The sequence below is a fragment of the Heliconius melpomene genome, chromosome 10 (assembly GCF_056956725.1).
Source record: "Heliconius melpomene rosina isolate 202511_hmr_F chromosome 10, ASM5695672v1, whole genome shotgun sequence".
Taxonomy (NCBI): Eukaryota; Metazoa; Arthropoda; class Insecta; order Lepidoptera; family Nymphalidae; genus Heliconius; species Heliconius melpomene.
This window is the reverse complement of record NC_140398.1, coordinates 1,940,728-1,946,727: the sequence shown is the minus strand read 5'-3', so window position 1 is coordinate 1,946,727 and position 6,000 is coordinate 1,940,728.

Here is a 6,000-nt window from a genome sequence, read left to right as displayed (position 1 = left end):
AAAAGCTTTTATTCAAATATACTTTTGCAAGCACTTTAGAATCGTTTAATGTACACAAGGTTAGCCCAAAGGTCGTTCTACTGAGGAAGAGCCGGGAACAATTTAATTTAATGGCTACCATTATCCTACAAATTTGAAATGATTCTATACATTTTTATTCTTTAACTATTAATAATCTTTACTAATTAAAATTGTTTTACCGTTATTTAAGTTTCTGTAGTAAGAATAATTTGATTAATTAGATTTTAAGACATACAATTGATAAGTGGAGATTAATACTGTAATCAATTAATTGAATCGCTTATTCAAGATAATATTGATTATACGTTCATTTTAGTAAACAAGCCAAAAGCGTATTTAAAATAAAGCTTGAGAACGTAGTGGCGTAGCGGTAAGTTTGACTGTAAACGTAATTGTAGTGGGTTCAATTTCCACTACGTCGCTCTAGTGAAAATATATAGCGGCGTTGTGTTCCGCTACTCAACACGTAATGTCTTGAAAATTCAGCGGAAAGTAGCGAAGGTATTTTCTTCCCCACTTAACACTATATTCCCTTTGCATATATTGCTATAAGCGGGACACAGCGTGAAGTTTTTGAACAATATTTTGCAATATTTCGCGTATTCTCACGTATATAGAAGAGCTTCCAGTTTCGGGTACGTAAAGCTTTTGACTATTAGCTATACGTACATATATGTAAAAACTATCCCTTACTGAATCTTAATGTGATATAGAAATGTAATGTAAAAGTGTGGCATGTAAAAAGTTTAGGGAATGTAGGGATGAACTAAGGGAAATATTCTGGAAATTCCTACGAGAGCGGGGAGAAACGGACTATTAAATACAATAAAATAAATGCTTGATATATCACTTAACGATCACGTCATTACATAATAGAACACTTTTTTATCTTTCTGGAACATCTTTTTGGAAAATAATAAAACATAGATACTTTTGTAAATGAACTGAATCATAATCCACGATGTCTATAGTTTTCTTCATATCATCGACGTTAATATGAGTCTCAGATTCACAATGTTGCCGTACCTACGAAAAATTTAATAAATATGTAAAAATGCAAGCAATGAGGCCGTCATGGCGCAGGGGAAACAAGTGTGCGACTAAATGCAACAGTAATCGGTTGTAAGTTCGATTCCCACTCGACAGAATTATATATCTAATACTTTTATTTCTAGTACGGAAGCCAGTCGTGGCGCAGAGGCGAAAGTGTCCCCACGCGAGGAGATGGCACATTTATTTTTAATTATATATTTATTTCAATAAAATTTTTAATTTTAAAATTTAAGCTACTTAGCTTAAAGCTAGTTGTCTCATAAATTTTAATTTCTAAAACTATTGGATTCGGACTCGGTCGGTCGATTCGGTTCCCTCTTGGTTATATTTCCTCACACCTATTTTCATTTCCTCGCTCTGGCAAAACAAAGCGCGGCGTTGAGTTTCGCTAATCAACATGCCATGTCTCATAAATTCGGCGGAAAGTAGGGAACGAAGTGTCTTCATGCTATCTTTTAATACTCTGCTATGTGCTGCTGTTTGGCACTCATCCACTTCCATAGGTTGGCTGGAAGAGATTTCTTTCAGAAATAAGCCCGCCATTGTAAACATATCTTTTTAACTGTTTTCTTACTTTTTTCTTACATGTGCAATAAAGAATATATATATGTGCAAGCTGCAGCGTGGAAAATTAATATCCTTTAATAAAAAGTTTATAGTAAAGATGAAAGAAGAAAATTATACGAACCCTCCAAAACGGTTGTGGATGTCCAAAATACACAGTTTTCGCTCTATTATTCATTTTATTCACTTTAACCATTTTAAATTTCTTAATTATATTTATGTATAGTTTAAAGCGTGGCTTTTAAAGAGAAAAGTTTAAGGACTGATTCATCGAACTAGTACCAAATTTGAATCGGTAACGTATATTGATTTAACTGTTACTTGGGTTACAATTTAACTAATGCAATAACGCTGATATAACAATGTGCGTGTCAACCGCACCTGCCTTTAAAGTCTGTAGTTAAGACGGTTTCTAAGAGGAGCAGGTTCAAATCCCGCTAGGTTTTTTTTACGTTACCTAAGTGTGGAATATTTCTTTGAAAATTGTAAAACCAGTCTATGGTTTGATTAGTAAATTTTTAATACGAAGTTAGTACTTATAAAAATTTAAATATTAATGTTGTGCTATAGGTACTTTTGGGGTTTGTAACTGTTGAGTGTGGTTCAATGGCCTTGGGTTTGAATGACATTCGGGTTAATGTTTATATTCAAAAAAATATACCAACAAATAATGCACTAAATGGAATGGACTCATCTTTAATTAATACCGCCATGTTTAATATTAAATCATCAGGGTAGACAGAGTTCCCTCTGTTCTACCTGGAATCTACTGTTAAGACACTCCGTTCCCCATTTTCCACCGAATTCTGAAAGATTGAGTGCCTGGACATCAGAGTGACGAAATGAGAATATTAAATATTTCAGCCATGGTAACCTCTTCTCTTCTAGAGGTCTAGCCTCATATAACTTAAATTACTCTTTTAATTTTATAATAATAGTAATTTAAGTTGTAGATATTTATTAACAATGATGACGATGATGTTAAACTTACTATTCTAGTTTACATTACTTAAAAAAGAAAATATAAAACAACAAAATAACAATCTGAATATAAACCATTATTCTTGTTATAAAATACTAGCTAGGTATACAACCTAAAAGTAGTTAAAGGCAGTTCACCTTTATCATAAAATAATGACCTGTTTTGCCTAAGTAAAATGCATTATACGGCGAACGGCAAGAACTACTGCCTCAATAAGTTTTATAAACCTATTAAAGTCAAGTCTTTCGAGAGGTGCTTAGACAGCTTTGAACATAATTTAGAACTAATATTCGTAGTGTTCTATAAATTTGTATTTTGAGTTCAGAGATTTAATTTTTATTAGATATTTCATGTTATTAATTGTTTTGATAATTATTTAGAAGAACCTATAAATGACTTAATATAATATTTTTCTGAAAGACGTTGAAATCATGAAATATTACAATGACCTATGACAGATCTTTCACCCTGCTTGCTGTCTGTAAGTGTATTTTTTCCGATATATCTTTTTTAGCTTCATGCTGGAACACAATAACAGGAGGCAAAGGGAAACTAGTGTTAACACATCACGTTCTATATTTATCGTCCTAAGTAGGGGAGAGCGGGGCTAAAAGTTACCGAGGTAAGTTGTTCCGATGGAAATAATTTCGCGGGGAAAAGTGATAGGAATATTTAGTAAACATATAGTGAAATGCAATGTGATAGCGCACCCATGGCTATCATATTGAACAATCCAGTGGCACCCGAAACCAATGGAATAGCACACGTGTGTCGCTGGTGCACGTTTGTAAATATTTTTGCATTTGATATTTTTGGTCTGTCTCACAAATTGTAACGATTAGCCTCGAGTATTTTAGTGTTTCTTTTACATATATTATATACTATTTCGGAACACTATTTGTAAATTATTTGTGTTTTTCCTAATCTTATTTATATAAAATTTTTTTTCAACACGTGTTTTTGGGGCTAGATGTTCCCTTTTTTTGGGGCATGTTGTGACCTCGGAAAAACTTTCGCTAATTCATTTGTACCAATAATGGGATGTAAATATTGTAATTTTTCATACTAAAAAGTATTGTAATTTAGTAACATGCGGACTTATGCTCGAAAATCAACTCGAGGTTATGTGTCATATGAGTTGATGCAAAAAGCAGCGGATGTAGTTTTCAAAGATTGCAGTAATAAGATAAAAACTATTACCAAAGGATTACATATACATATTGAGCGCGAAAAGATAAAGCTATAAAATCTTTGTTTATTATTTTGGTTTAACAAAATCAAAATAAGTTTTATTTTATATAAAATTATCTTTTACTTTTTAGTTCGTTGTTTTTCGCTTCAGTTTTTTTTTGTTCAAAATTAATTCTTTTTACGATTTTAAATGATAAGTAACCTTAAAAGGATACTTAAATGAGTGTTGGTTGTGGTGGTAGTGGTTGATAACGAGTGGCATCTGTTGTGATATGTAAAACTTGATTCAATTAGGTAGGTAATATTTTTGTGGAAACTAACATTTTGGTATATTGACAAGAAAATACATAAAAAAATATTCTCTCCCTTTTTTGAAGTCGGTTGAAAATGAAAACATATTTTTTGAGGTTGGTTGAAAAGAAATGCAACGATGGGGAATCTTACTTCTGACAATAATTTTAACAAAGTTTTCCCTTGTAACTATTCCAGTATAATTAAAATTTAGCAAAATAAAAACAAATTTTCTCAATTTTGACCAAATTTTATAATCGGAACCTAACCAAACTTTCATCAAACTATCCTTGAAGTGTATCCTTTTAAATAAGAAAAAAATCATTGGAATCGGTTGGCGTGATATTGAGTTATTCGTCATTTTGTCGCACACGTACCAATACAAATTTAATACTTATGTGATTTTCTCATAGATACCATAGTCAAAAATAGAATTAAAAAAATTGGTTCCCACATGGGAAGCACTACCTTTCAAATAAAAAAAATCATCAAAATCGGTTCACCTAATCAAAAGTTATGAAGTAACATACTTACATAAAAAAAACAGTCGAATTGATAATCTCCTTTTCTTACAGAAGTCGGTTAAAAAAGATTTGCTTTTGCGCCTGGTGATTATTATGATACTGTTGATTATTCCTTAAATAAACAGGCTTTGTTCGATTATTTATTGTTTTTTATTGTGCAAATAATAGCTTTAAAAAATATGGTAACAATTTACCCCGGTCTGTTAACAACTTGCCCCAAATCGGGGTAAGTTGTTACTTTCCGACTTCAGTCACAAAAAAATTCATAATAAAAAAGTCTTACAAAGAATACCCCAAATTACTGTTTTAATTGCAAGTCTAGATATGTAAGTTGAATTTGATTACATTGTATAAATACTGAAATCAAGTATTCGTAGCAATATTTGAGGTTAAAAAAAAATCGGAACTTTTGGCCCCGCTCTCCCCTAGAGACTTTTTATAGTCACTTTACCTTACCAACGCAGGTAAATAAAAGAAGTTAATTCTTTCGAATGGGGATCGAACTCACTACCAATGCGGTCACACTCAAACGCTATCCTAAGAATGTAAACCTTTATATTTATATGTATTATACGAATAAGAAAACAAAGCGCACCATTAGTCCCGAACTGAGTGACTTTAGTAGATCGTAATCTTATATTCCTGAGGTATATTTCGAAGCCCATAACAATATGGCTAGACGATGGGCACGCGAGGTTAACAACCTCATACTCAACCCCATTAGAGAAAGCGCATAGACCAATTTATGGTTTACTAACAATTGGCCGCGGCTTTACTTCTTTTTTTTTAGATTCCCGCTGTATCCTATATAGCAGGGTACGCAGAGGGAACTTTGGAACCTAGTGTAAGACTTTGCTTCCACTTTATAATTGTATGCATTTTTTTCTAGTACCAGAAACTCAAATAAAAATTTAAATGGATAGTTTAAGTTAGTAATAGGTAAATTTTGGGGCCAGTCGTGGCGCAGTTTTACGAAATATTTAATATTTTTATTTCATCGTTCTGGTAACGAGACAAAGGGCGGCATTGAGGTTCGTTACTCGACACGCCTCCAGAATGAGAACGGAGTGCCTTAACACTAGGTCCCCTCTGTTCGCCCTGCTATGTGCGGAAACAGAGTGAAGCTAATAATAATAATATAAACTAATAGTTTCGATCCATAAGTTTTTTTGAAGTGAATAGACGGACACACAATGTTGGTTAGATATTAGACAACTTTAATCCATCTAATGTAAGAAATGGTCAAATAGCAGGGGTGGAGACAAAGTACATGTTGAAGAAGGAAGGTACGTCATTAATTATATTAAATTCCCTTTAATATGAACTTCCTAATGTTTATATCTAAGTTCTTATTGATAAATAAATATTTTTTTG